Below are 14,904 nucleotides of genomic sequence, written 5' to 3'. Positions count from 1 at the left end.
ATGTGGGTGAGGGAGCAGATGAGGGAAGAAGGGGGCTGACCGGAGGAGTTGAGAGGGGATAGGGTCCAGGGGGCAGGTAGTGAGGCGGGCTTCTGAGAAGACCCTGGTGACTTCCTCAGTGGTAGTAGGGCTGAAGGAGTGCAGAGCTGGGGGCGTAACGGTAAGTGGGGTCTTGGGCGTGGTGGGGGGGCAGTGCGGTTGCGAGGTCAGAGGAGGGAAGAGATGAGGGGGTGATGGGGGGGGAGGCTAGGTGGGGAGGTAGATTGCGAGTTGACTATGTCCTTATGGATTGCATCAATCTTGTTGTGGAAATGAGTGGCAATCTCGCGGGCGGTGAGTGAGGTACTGAGTGGAGGAGGGGGGAGAGAGTAGGGAGTTGAAGGTGGAGAAGGGTCGGCGAGGGCAGGAGTAGAAGGTGTTGATCAGGTTTACGAAGTAAGACTGCTTGGCGGCGTGGAGGGAGGAGGTGTAAGTGAGGAAGGCAGATTTATAGAGGGAGAATGCACAAGGGGACCTGGTTTTGCTCTATAGTCTCTCTAGCGTGTGACTGCGGCATTTGAGGCATTTAGTGTGGTCGTTCTGCCATGGTTGGAGCGGTCTAGGTTTGGTGTAGCGTGTGGTTAGGGGTGCCAGAGAGTCTAGGGTAGCTGAAACTGAGTCGTTGTACGTGGTGGTGGCTAGGTCAGGACATGACTGTGGAAGGATGCTGCCGTGTTGGCGGTCGGCAGCCGAGTGGAGGAGGGCCGGGTTCAGGTTGCGGCTGGTGATTGTTTGGCGCTCTGGGGGGGGGGGTTAGGGGAAGGGGAGATGGAGAACATGAGGAGGTGGTGGTCGGAGAGAGGGAAGGGGGTGTTAGTGAAATGGTTGAGGGTACAGAGGTGGGAAAAGATGAGGTCCAGGGTGTTCCCATTGATGTGGGTGGAGGATTGAGTGTGCTGTGTGATCGCGAAGGAGGAAGTTAGGTGGAGGAGTTGGGAAGTAGCCGGGCTGTTGTCGTTGATGGGGATATTGAAGTCCCCAAGGATGATGGTCGGTAGCTCAAAGGAGAGAAAGAAGGGAAGCCAGGCAGCGAAGTCATCCAGGAAGCAGGGTATGAATCGGGAGGCCTTTAGATCACTGCGATCCTTAGGGGGGTGGGGGTGAAGAGCCAGATGCAGTGAGCCTCAAAGGAGGAGAACGTTAGGGGGGGGGGTTAGGGAGGACCTGGAAGGTGCTCAGCGGTGATAGGAGCAGGCCGACACCACCACCACCTTTGTGACCGCTCAGTCTTGGTGAATGGGACCAGACGAGACCTCCATAGGAGAGTGCCGCAGGGGAGGTGGAGTCTGTGGCCTGTACCCAGGTTTCGGTGATTGCTAGGAGGTTGAGGGAGTGGGAGATAAAGAGGTCATGGATGGCGGTAAGCTTGTTGCAGACCGAGCGGGCGTTCAGGAGTGTAACCGAGAGAGGGGGGATGGATGCGGGGAGGAGGGGCACAGGTATGAGGTTGAGGGGGTTATGGCTGATGGCGGGAGCAGTGGGGTCCCTAGAGGAGGGGTGAGGGGTCAGGGTTCGGGGAGATGTCCCCAGCGGATAGGAGAAGGGTGAGGAAGGTGGCATGGGGATGGGAAGTGCAGGAGCGTGTTGGTCTGATAGTGGTGGCATGTGGGTCGACGGGGGAGTGGAGTAGCAGGAGGAGGTGGTGAGTGCCGTAGTGGGGAGAGGGGAGAAGTGAAGGGGCAATGTAGAGCTGTTTGGGGGGTAGGCGGGTAGAGGGAGGCGATTTTTGGGATGGTGGAGAGGAAAACGAGGAGTGCAGGTGGCATGTTGCGGTGAGTGGAGTGATGGTTGGGTCAGGGGAGGTGAAGGGATACAGGTCAGGGCAAGGTGATGTGGAGAGTCTGTATCACCGTGGAGGAGTCCATTTGTGTCCTTCTGTAGGGGAGAGTGAGGGTGGATGGCGGCAGCTTGCTGGCTGCAGTCTGTGGGTGCTGTATGCTGGCATCCGTAGGTGCTGTGGTTCGGCGAGTGGAGGGGTCGTAGGGTGCGATGACGGGGTGTTGGTAGGCACGGTGACTGGAGATGTTGAGGCCAGGCGTCAGGTGCTGAGGGCTCGGCGTCGGGAGGCGCTGAAGGGCGCAGTGTCGGGAGGCGCTGAAGGGCGCAGTGTCAGGAGGTGTTGAAGGGTCGTCGTCAGGGTCGAGCGGGGCGTCGCGTTAGCGATCGTCGGCCCTACGTGGTTTGCCCTCCTCCGTGATCTGTTGCGGCTGGTAGGAGAGACCGTGGCTTCAGGGGTTGTGGTGGGCCACGAGTCGCCGGGGCTTCGCCAGAGGGAATAGCATGCCGGAAGGCAGGGTGGTGGGCTAGCGGTCCCTGGTGGGGTGGTGGGCAGGTGATCCCTGGTGGGGTGGTGGGCAGGTGATCCCTGGTGGGATGGTGGCCGTGCTATCCCTGGTGGGGTAGTAGCGATCCCTGGAGGGATAGTGGCTTAGGGTCCCTGGTGGTTTGGGGTTTCCGGTGGATGGTGGGATCCCTTAGTGTGTCCCTGGTGGTTGGGCTCCCTGGTGGGTAGTGGGTGCCCCTGGTGGAGTACCTGGTGTCCTGGGTCCTGGAGCGTCGGTGTGGAGGTGGATCCCTCCTAGGTGTTTGCAGGACCGGTTGTGGTGGTAGCTTCCCCGGAGGAGTGGAGGTGTCCCGCCGTGCTAGACCTCAAGCCGCTTTGGACCTCTGGAGCTCCACTAGAAGGACGGAGTGTCTGTGGCCCCTTCATGGTGTTGGTGGGGACCTCGGCAGCAGGCTCAGGGGCCCGGATGGGGCGCCGGAGCTGGCGATCAAGTGGCTGCTCCGGGGCGAGCTGGTCGGGGATGGACCCAGGGCCGGTGAGGGGGGCCCTGCGGAGGCTGGCTGATCGGCGGGGACCAAGGAACGGAGCGGCAACAGCCCGGGCTGACGCCCGGCGATCCGGGTTGGCCGCGCCAAAAATCGAGGCCGCAGCTTCGGGTGCTGGGTAGGCCGCAAGTCCCGGAGCTCCGGGAAAAAGGTCCAGTGGCCTTCCCTGGCTGACAAGCAGGGACCGAAGAGTTGTGGGGCCCCCGTCAGGGTCCGCTGCCGCCCAGATATAGTGTAAGAAGCTCAAATATCCATATCTGCATACAGAGGATCTCCTCAACTCTTCAAATTGGGTGAATATTTCATGTCATCTAAATCTGAAATCCAGTCCAAGGGGAAGCAACATATTTCTGCCACATACTGGCAATGTTAAAAAATTATATTAAATCTGCAGCATTCAAGATAAACTCCACAACACTTTCAAATGGTAACCAATCCGTCCTTTCCCTGGACACATTAAAAATAGACCATTTACAACTTACCTAGCTGTGGTAAAAATTACATTTAGAAATTGATGTCACAGACCTTTTTAAGAGTAAAATGGAGCTATACCTGGACACCTATAGGAGGGATCAAATATATGTGCGAAAATTGTATCCTCTGTACAGCACATCCAGAAGAAAGTCCCATCATGCAGCAGCATGTTAAACAATCAGACCAGAAATTTCCTGGACTGTAGTCTGTAACAGTAGGAGAGCCTAATTTCTCGGCTGGAGGACATTGAGAATCATCTAACACTTCCTCCCCAGCCTGACTATCAGCCTCTTCTTTATTAGACTTCTGTTCTGGCTTTCAGGGCTCCACAGGTCTTTCTAAACCTGGCTAACAACATTGCTTGGGATTTCAGTGCAGGAGAGGCAGTGTTAGTTCAAACCAGTATTTAGGTGCTACCCGGATTTTTGGCATGATCTGTATTTATTTATTTTTTTTTCTGTATGGAGAAATTTCAAGAGCCCCACCAAGTGCACAGGAGGAGTAACTACTCATATGTACAAGTTACATCCCCCGTGTAAGAGGCAGGGGTCTTGTTTATCCACTGGAGATAGTCCAGACTTTTCATCTGCTGAAATATTGTTAGAGTAAATTAAAGAAAATTATCTGAACAACAAAACATGAAAATGGAATTGATAGTAATGGATAAAGCCATGCTTTGGGTGGAGACACAATGCCTTTAATAAAATCAGTGTTGGAACATGACTACACACTTAGCGCAGAACTGCCAGTGTGACATGGCCCCTTAAAAAATTGAATAGTGGAGTTGCTACTAAAAAATACTTAAATTATATGACCCATTTATTTCCTCAAGAAAGCCACATACCTGAGAAAGTTGACCATATGTGATGTTCTTTCACCATCACTCGATTTTTGTTCATCCAATTTCTACTTCTGCACCAACATGTAAAGAGAATTCATCAAACATGATTGGTGCCTCTGCCATGCTGACCTTCTCTGGCTCTGGAGACATCTCAGACTGAGATCCAGAAGTGTCTGTGTTCAAAGGGGAAGACAAGGAGATGGGAGCCGATGTGATGTTCTGTGAGGTGTTTATATAAGAAGCCAATGCTTACTCAGACTGTAAAGAAGAAATGCTTTCTATGAGATTCTCATAATCTTCTCTTGTGTCTGAATCCGAAGTTTCTTCTTTCCAGCTTTCACTCAGGTATTTGAAGACTTCGGTTGTTTTGTGATCTTTTGGCAATTGACTTTACCAGAAGAGGTCAAACATCTTCTGTATCCCAGTGGGAACCTTTCTCCATGCTTCAGAAGGATTTTCTGTCTGGAAAGTGTTTTTGCCATTCAACAAACTGTTTGTATCCTTCATCAGGGTTGGCTACTTGCCATGGAAACTCCCCTGTGAGTAGGCAGTAGATGGCTACACCAAACGCCCACACATCAAGACTGCCATCTACAACCAGTCCGTCAGAAATGGTCATCTCATGCAATTCTGCGGCCATGTAGTGTTTGCTGCCACACCTGGCTCTAATTACTGTCCCTTTGACTTTAGCAAGTCCAAAGTCTGACCAGGACTGCCATTGTGTCAAGGTCACAAACACCAAGACATTTTCTGGCTTCAGGTCCATGTGGACTAGTCCTTTCTCTCTGAACTCAAGCACTGGAGATCTGCACAGCACACCTTTTTTTTTACTGCGGCTTCTGGAATTCCCACCTAGAAAAGAAATAATTAAAAAAAAATAGAAATTTTAAATACAGTAGTGTATAATTTAAGGAGAAATATAGAATCAGTTGAAGTATATGTATGACCATAACCTTTATTTATTTTTTAGTTTTGGGGTAGGAGTGGATTCTATTGTGTCCCCCTAAGAAGATTAGTTTTCTCTAAAATGTGTTGGTGACCACTGTCATTAAGACAAAGTGATGGGAAATTCAGAATATTAGTTTTAACTCTCATTTATTCAAGCCTAAAAAAATGGGCATACCTGCACCTTAATGTACTTACAGTTAGAAAAATCATGAACAGATCACCAGCAGGGGCCAGTTCTTGGCCAAAGATGAAGTAGTCAATGGTGGAAAAGAATAAGCCATAAGATCCAATTATATTTTGATGAACAGAAAAAGTATGTAGGCGTGCTGCCACACCTGGATGTTATCACTGTCCCTCTGACCTTTTATCGAGGCCAAAGTCTGCAAACTTTATGCAATGGCACTCCTTGTCAAACACAAACATTTTCTTGCTTCAAATTCATGTGTACCTGTATCTAAAGCTAGGGGGGGTATCATATGAAATAACAGACAAAAATTGAGTAATAAGGAACAAACCAAGTGGAAGAGATGAGAGAAAAGAAGGGGGTTGGGCTGGGAGGTCCTGTTCCACGCTTACCCCCATTGCCTCATAACCTCTAAGTCAGTACATACTATGAGAGCACTCCTGTAGTGGATATTGTTTTGGTGTAAAATCTAAAGTATCAGTCGTGACATTTGTGCAATTGTCATGTACCATTTGCCAGAAAGGACGAATTGAGTCACAGGACCACCAGATCTGTAGCATGGTGCCCACTGCAGAGCTACATCTCCAGCAAATTTTTGGGATTGAGGGGAAGAATTTGTGAGGAATAGCAGGAGTCCTGTACCACCGCATTCGAATTTTGTAGCAGTTTTCCTGGATTACTACATTTAGGGGGCTTTTGTGGACACGCTCGTTGATTCCCATTCTTCATCAGATAAGGAATGTTGTAATTCTCTTTCCCACACTTGGCTGTAATCCAGTGGTGTAGACATTGCTTGGGTCAGCAAATATTAAAGTGCTGAAATAAGGTGCCTTTTTGAGGAGTTTGAGATGGAGGCTTTCATATTTTGTGTAAGGCGCTTAGGATACAGTTTTTTGGCTGTAGCTGAATTTACTAAAGTGATGTAATTAAAGATACGCCCAAAATGGTAAGGCACCTTACTGAGAAATGGCCTACCATTTCTATTCCAAAACTAAACTTTTTACTCATGCTCAACTAAATGTTAACACATCCTTGAGTAGCCAGATGGTAGCCAGGAAGTGGTCCGATATGCTAGGAGAGAAATCAGAATTGCCTTTCACTGCCGTTAAAGGGACCTTGTTTTGAAGAGAAAGCGGAAGATTTGCAAGCCCATCTAAAACTGTTTCGGGTTGGGTCAATCAGAGGGTGATTCAGGAGAGCGGGAGGAGTACAATTGAGGGGGAGCAAGGGTAATAAGTGGAGAGGTGGGATACTATAGGAATTTTTCTAATGGGATCCATGCTTTCTTACAAGAATGAACGTTGCAGTCAACTCTGGTGTGTAAGCATGCGTTTGTAGTACAAATCCAGGAAGCTGATCCATCCTTTAATTATTGGTAAGGTATGATTATATAATACGTGGAGGAGAATTCTGCCAGATGAAGTGTGAACAGTATCTTTTATATGTGGAGAAAAAGGATGGTGGAAGGTGGACTGGAACAGTCTGCATTTGATAAAGAAGCCATGGGGGAATGTACTTTTTTTAATTAAGGCTGAGTGTCCAAAACAAGACAAATTGCAGCTTCTCCATTGCTTAAGATCACTTTGAATTTTCCCTAACAGTTTGGAAATTTCTGACGTAAAGTTCAGACAGATTGGACGGAATTTGAATTCCAAGGTAAGAGCGTCTTTCTTTCAAGTGAAGGGAAAATGTTCCTGGAAATGAGTAAGCAAAGATGGGGGGGGGGGGAGATATTTAATGCACATGACTTTGTATAATCTAAGTTTGATATTTTGCCTAAAGAATGTTAGATCAGTAAGGACATTAGGCAGGGATGTACAGGGTTCAGATAAGAATTAGGAGCAAATAATCGGCAAAAGCTGCCACTTTATACTCTACATTCTTCAGCATGAGACCCTTGATATCTGGGTTGGCATGCAGCCCATTCAGGAAAAGTTCCAGGGTCAATACGAACACCAATGGTGAGAGAGGGCATCCTTGGCATGTGCCATTTTTGATGCGAAAAGCATTTGACAGGTGGCCATTGACTTTTGCTTATGGAGCAGAGTTTAACGCTAAGATACTAGTACGCATTCATGGGCCCAAGCTGAATGCCTGAAGCACTGCTACAGTATATAGCCCCAGGCCACACAGTCAAATGCCTTCTCAACATCAGAGTGGAAAAAGCCCTGATGGAAGCTGTTTAATAGCCAGTGATGTAGAGTAATTAATTGCATTTATGGTATTGTTCCTCGCCTCCCAGATACAAACCCTACTTGATCAAGAGGACAGGTGATAGTCTGTTGGCAAGCATTTTGGCGTACAACTTCATATCCAGGTTTATTAAAGAGATTGGCTTGTAGCTAGATGGTTGAGTCAGATCCTTGCTCTCCTTTGACTGTAATGTGAGCTTCAAGTAGGCATTCTAAAGAAGCCTGTGAGGTAGGTAGGGAGTTTAGTGTTTGAAGCAAATGCAGAAGTAGGACTGTGCCAAGTCACATATAATATTGGAAAGTGAGACCATCAGGTCCTGGGTTCTTTGAGCAGTCATTTTATATTAGCCCCATTCTTTTTTCATAAATCAAATAAATGCGGCCATTGCTAAGCTACTTACAGAAAAGAGACCTTTTTACAGGATGAAACTGACCATCCTCCCAGAGACTGAGCTGTACATTCATATGGTAAAAAAATAGGTCAGTGGGGTATTAATAGCCGTAGCAGTCCACGTGTCTATGGGGCCCTGGGGTAGGAAGAGGACCTTTTTTTTTTTAGGGAGGTTGTGAAGGAAAATAAGCTGTGAAGTATCCAGTATAGAAGGTCTGAAGTCCAGATCTCAGGACCATCAATGGTCACCGGTCCTCCTCTATGCAGTAAGAGGTGTTTGCTAATCTGTCTTAGCAGTGTAGATTTATTCTCTGAATTTTCTTTTTTTTTTACAGACTGACATTGACCCTTAATGGAGTCACCAATTCCAGAGATTATCCTCTAAAACCTCATAGGTTATTACTGTTACAGCTATAGTTCGCTAGAGAAATATGTCATAGATTGGGGAAATGAAATCACAAAATCCCAGAAATTAACTACTTATTCAATAGAGAGACTACACACTGGCCCCATACTTGGAGATGCTACCAATAGCCTGTAAATTGAATAAGGATGGCACAGACAGACCTACAAGCCCAGGGAGAGTAGACTGTGCAAGCATTGTGACCAACGGTCCTGGAGGATGAGACCCATTTCCTACTACAGTGCCCTAGGTACTCATCAGTGAGGGACACTCCCCTTCCAGACAAGGCCTGGGCAGGAGGGGCAGATGCCCTTGGCACTGTGGTATGTGAGGAGAGGGAGCGCGACAAGGATTTTGGGGGGGGGGGGGGAAGAGGGGATTTAAGCTGTGGGAATTTGGGGGCATGGCAGGGGGTAAGAATTGTTCTTGGAGGAAAAATTTGGGGAGTGGAGATTTTGTATTTGGAGGGGGCAGAGGATTTTTTTCTAGGAAGAGAATTTTTCTAACACAAATCCCCCTTCCTAGAACAATTCCTCTTCCATAAACTCCAAATCCCCCCTCCCCCAATCGCCCATCCTAGCCCACTCCCCCCCCCCCCAAAAAAAAAATCCCCCTCAAAAAAAAAATCCCCCTCAGCACCAATTCCCTCCCCCCATATTTTTTCTATGAGGGGATTTTTTTTTTGTGGGGGGGGGGGGGGGAGTTGTGCTAGGAAAATGATTTTTTTGGGGGCGTTGGGATTTGTGATGGGGGCATATAAGGAGAGGATTTTAGCCCTGGGGGCAATGAGGGTAAGGGGGGCAAAGATTTGTCCTGGTAGGGGAGATTTCAACAGGGGTGTATTTGTACTAGGAGGAAGGTAAACTTTATGGATTTTTATTTTAGGGGGGTTGATTTTTGTTCACAAAAAATGCTTTTACATCTTGGGAGGGGGCACAATTTAGCATGTTTGCCCTGGGCTTTAGATAACCCTGTCCCAGCACTGCTTCCAGAGACTCTCAGCTCTCCACATTCTACTGGGAGAAGAAACCAATGACGAAAATTGCTCCACAATATGCCACATAGAGAGAGGGACATGAAAAACTGAGGACTTATCCTCTGCATTTACTCCCCCCCCCCCCCCCCTCACCTTGTTAGTCTTACTATAACATTGCCCCACGCAGCCCATATGAACTCAAATGCTTTGGAAATTCTAAAATGTATTTAAAATGAGAGAGGGATGGGAAGGAAAGGGAGAGGGTAGAGATGGGGAAAGAAAACAGGGGAGGAGGAAGAGAGATAATGGAGAGGAAAGGGGGCAGGAGGAGTGACAGAGAAAAGGGAAGGTGGAGGGGGAGGGAGGAAGAAAGACATAGAAAAGTGAAGGAAATAGAGTATAGGTGGAGAGGAAGGAGAGAGATAGGAAGGGATGGAAAGAGGAAAAAAAGAGGGAGAGGAAGAGAAGGAAGTAAATCAAACATATATGTACTAAAGGGAACTTTAGAAGTGCGAAGCCCCATCATAGGGGTAGATTCTCAGTACGTGTCAGGGAGCGAGGAGCCAGACACACAAGGAGGTGCAATTTAAAGGTAAGTTTATTATACAAAAAACAAGACAGTCTATGCAAGTCCAACAGCAACAGTGGATGACTTGATAGGACAGTAGCCAGGAAGGATGGTTGTCAGAAGCCAGGAAGGAGTCTTTCCAAAGCAGAGTCGGTATACAGGAGAGCAATGAGAAACTAAACAGGAGCTTGCTGCTGTGCAACAGACAGGACACAAATGCAATGGACAGCTACAAACAGTAGACTTGTGTAATAAGCCACCACCTCCTGGAGGCGGAGCTGCAGAGGGCTAAAAGCATAAATGATCCCACAATGCTTTGCAGACACCTAAGATGGATGCCAGCACATGGAGCAGCACAAGTCCTGAGGAAAGGTAGGACCTCGACAGTACGGCTGACGTATTTTTAAGTGGGTCCCTTCTTCACCAGAGCTCTGATGACTTACATGCTTGATTTTACTTTGTTGTTTGAGTATCATTCTGAATTTAATAAAATTTTGGTTTGCTGAAGTAATGCGCAAGGTTGGTGCGCTTTTTTTTTTTTAACTTTGCAGTACTGGTCGGGCTTCCCCAGCCTTGTTTAGAGCTTCACAACCTTATATACATTGGTGGTTGAATTTTTCAAGTTCTGGTTCCATCCATCCACCCTTGCTCTCGGTCATAGAGCGCAAGAGAGATTGTTTCTAATTCTTCGTCGAATACCAAAACTTTTTTAGGTTTTATGTCCATATGTACAAAGTCCTATCTCTGCAATAAATTGCAGAGCACTGGAAATCTGCATGGTGCATCTCTTAACGCTGTACATTCCAGGTTGGACTTCCAGAAGTCAAACAAAAGGTTATTCTTCTTCTGAAAATTAAATATCTAGAAATTGCTAAATGTTGAATAAATTAAATTAGAATCAGACTTACATGGGGTGTAATGAGAGAGAACAGGTCACCCAATGGTTCCACTTCCTAAGAAAATACAAAGTAGTCTTGGGTCCTGAAGGCCACGCCAAAACTCCTGATGTTGGAATGAGATAAAAAGTAGGACACACTGAACTCCATCAGAAACTTCTTTTCACTTGTTCTCTTTTCCATGATCTTCAGTGCCATCCTCTGATCTGTAAATAGGGAATGTTCAATATAGATTAACCACAACTTATGTGTCACATAAATTGAATCAAATGAAAACTTCCGAAACACAAAATAATTGGTCACGCTTACTTGATTCTTTGCCCTTCACCAGAAGCACTGACCCGTATCCTCCAAGTTCTTTAATAAAGTTGAATTTTTCATCTAAGTCTATCTGCCACAGATGCTGTGATAAGGAGAAAAGTCCATTCAGGAGTATCTCCATGTCATGATCAGAAGCCATTTTGATCAGGATAAAAGGGAACAATTTTTTATTCATTCAAATAGCACCTATGTAATAATAAAAACAATAAATACTACATTAGTGTGCAGCATGATTTAGGGAGATATGCCTCCTCACCGCATGTCAAATGCCCAGTGCATGTATCAATGAGGCCTTTGAGTCTCATAAGTAACAGCACAACATGGGCACCTGTTAGGATGATTTTTTTTTTTTGCTTGACTTATACTCTATAGAATGGAATGCTTACAAGACTGTTTCTTAAAACTACTGTTCCATTTTTTGTTTGTTAGGTGAGGTCAGAAGGGGTGGAGGAGCCTTTTTTTTTTTTTTAGTTCTATGGAACCTGGAATTCCACTTTTGGACTATAAGTTACAAAGTATTCCAGACTGGACATGGCAGCCATTTCTGTCAGAGGGTAAATATGATTTCCAAGGTATTCAAACTTTTCAAAGTTCCACTAACAATGGGAGAAAATATGAATGAAAAAAGGTGTAAAACCTAAAAACACAATTTTTTTTCAAACCATAATAGTCTGAGACAAGAACATCCAGTACACCCAAGCAGCTCAGACTCTAAATAATAAAAAAAGAGGGCAAGAACAAGCGAAATAAAGAAAAAACATTAACTTTAGCAAAGTTTGTGTTTTTTTTCTATAAGACATTTGTATTATTAGATTGTCATTGTAAAATTTCCTGGAAAATTTTTTTTTTTTTTTGTGCATGCAAGTATTATAATAACAGAAATGTTGAAATTTGGAACTCAGAAAATTAACTTTTTGACATTGAATTGCTTAACATGAAACTAATCTACAATCCAGCAGACAACCTGAGATGGAACTGTTTAACCCCTTCACACCTAAGGGTGAAACACATCTTAATGTCAATGTTGAAAAATTGTGCTTAGACATTTTTTTTATTTTGCTTTATATTTCTTGCTACTACCATAACCTGTCACCAAAAAAACCCCTCACATTCTCCTGCTCTCATTGATCACAGCAATACCACATACATGTATGTTGTTGTTTGTACCCATAGTACAGCCCAGAAACAATAGTGCGCATTTTGCTTTTTTTTTTTTTTTATTCTACCTAAAATACACTGATACCAATTTAAAAATGTAAAAAAAAAAATACATGCGCGCACACAAAAAATACTGACCCAGATCAAACCTTGCGTATATGTGTGTGTTTTATTTCTGCAAGGACAGAGATACAATGCATCTCTCTCCTCCATTCAAAGAGAAAAAAAAACATGGAGCGCACTCCCAGCACAAAGACAGGTATGCAAATATGCGGCTCCAGTGGGGTCACATATTTGGGTACTGGCAGTGCCAAGGGGTTAATCTTATTTCAAGGGTACATGAAGAAAGAACATCTGATTTGTAATGTGTGAGGTTCAATATATTGGAAAACTTAAATATTGTAAGATAATGTGGATAATCAATAAACTGATCTCTGAAAAAATACACCCTTCGTGTAGCAATAAGTAAATTAAAAAAAAAATTTAGAGAACATTAAAATATTTTTCTATTTACTCCCTGCTAAGTACATCTCCTAAAAGCAGAGACCCCCCCCCCCCACAGCATTTTAAAGGATAAGACTATTAGAATGATAAAACTGCGATATTTTAAATGACTTACCTTTTAAAGAAAGAAGGTATAGATGGTCTTCACTGAAGAAATCGGTGGTCTTATCAAAATAAATTCCTGTGGGAAGTAGTCAATAGAGAAAATAAATCTCTTTACTACAAGCAAAATGAGATTTACTAACTGGAAGGACTGGACGGAGGGAATATATGTGGGGAGAGATTTGAACTTCCTAATTGATGGGAGATACTGATTGGCCAACACACAGACTGGCTCTGAGGATGAGGTTCAACCTCGAAATGCGTCGGCCACCAGCTAGCTAGAGGTCTACAGTCCCCCACCAGACCACCAGGGGTTTTTGGACCACATTTCATCCTTTGACATGCTTTCCACTTGACTTTATTTCTCCAGTGAGTATTTTACTATTTAAAAGTAAATCTCATTTTTAAAAGGTAACGCACTAGGCCCGCGTGCCATTTTTGTTTCCTATATACAACACCCAGAAGCTGCTCATTAACCTTTTGACTGGAGATTTTGGAAGGAGCTCTAGAAGGGTGTAGTCAATAAGTCCATATGAATGGGTTCTGTTTATGCTGTGCCATTGTGTTGAGGGTGGGAAACCTATCCTGAAACTAAATTTCAAAATTTAACCAAGTAAACAGTTTCTGGATATTTTAGTTATCTTTAGAAAAATAAAGTATTCTGGTTTGAAATATAAATATAATAGCATACAGTATATTAAAAAATACTCAATTATATATTATGCAATGGAGTATTTTATATTATATAATTTTATACTATTCACACTCTGAAACATTGTATCCAGCCACTGTAACCAGATCTAATAAAACATAAAGATAAACCAAACCATAGAAAACTGTGTTTCCAAAGATTAAATAAATGATCTCTCTTTAAAGAAAATGAATATACAATCATACATGCATCCAGATAAAACTCGTGAATATAACCACTTGACCCCCCCAGGCCAATACTGACACTTCTCATATACAGTCCCAGGTTACCCAAGAATGGGAGAGCCCAGGAAGGCAGTGGAAGGAGCTAAGGAGGGGGAGAACCATACTCTACCACATGTAAACGTGACCCAGCAGCCCTATATAGTTACTTGGATCACTTTTACAATATAGAGCAGGGCTCTCCAAATTTTCTTTATCAAGGGCCAGGTAACTCTCTTTCAGATGTGGGGGTGGGGGGTTGGACTGTGGACATTGGGAGTAGAATGTTGAATTGTCCCTGCATCATCTGGCCCCATTGTTGGTATCATTGGGCTTCATTTTGTTGTCAGTGGGAAGAATTGTGCCCCCTTCACTGGTGTCAATGGATGAAAGAATGCTCCAAGGGCTAGATGATTAAAAAAAACAAAAAACAAAAGGGTTGTATCTGGCCCACGGGCCACAGTTTGGAGACCGCTGTTATAGAGCATCATCAGCTCTAAAAAAAAAAAAAAAAAATAATAAATACCGTGGTCATAGCTGCAGCCATGGTCCTGGTAAAACCACAGATGGATAATGTATAATATATACCAATTGGCTTCCTAAGAAATGTTGAGACGTTTGAGCGTAATTAGAGAAGAACTTCAGTTCCAGGACCCAAAGTGTTTGAGGAATATGCTCAAAGCTCACTGAAGGCTTCACAAATGCTTTGCAGACTCTTGTGGTGCACACTAATATAATGTACAAGCAGTGGGCTGACATAGCCATACATTTTGTATAGCTGAAATCGCACTACATCAACACCTAAAAAAGTGCAAGACCCTTTTTTAGTCCGCACCAGAATCGGATCACATGGGTGTTCACACTCAATTTGGACAAATTCTGATTCTAACCTCCAGCTAATAAAAATAGAGAACAAAAGATGACCTGGAGAGGTTGGTCAGCTTGTGCAGAGGCTGAAGGATGCAGCGAGGGAAGTTCAATGATCGTCTGCAAGGAGCAGCTTGTTCAATTTCCACATACAATAGATATGGTGACTGATTTGTGTATTTCTAAATTCCACAGGAAATGATCCACATCTACTGTATGTGTAATGTGAATAAATCATTGGAAGGGCAGAAAGAAATTTCCCATATCTTGTAAGCAGCCAGAAAAAGTTCAAGTTTCAG

Source organism: Staurois parvus, unplaced genomic scaffold (assembly GCF_062004578.1).
Source record: "Staurois parvus isolate SC_StPar_1 unplaced genomic scaffold, SC_StPar_1.0 ptg000938l, whole genome shotgun sequence".
Lineage (NCBI taxonomy): Eukaryota > Metazoa > Chordata > Amphibia > Anura > Ranidae > Staurois > Staurois parvus.
The sequence above is the reverse complement of the archived record's forward strand: the minus strand, read 5'-3'. Positions refer to the sequence as shown.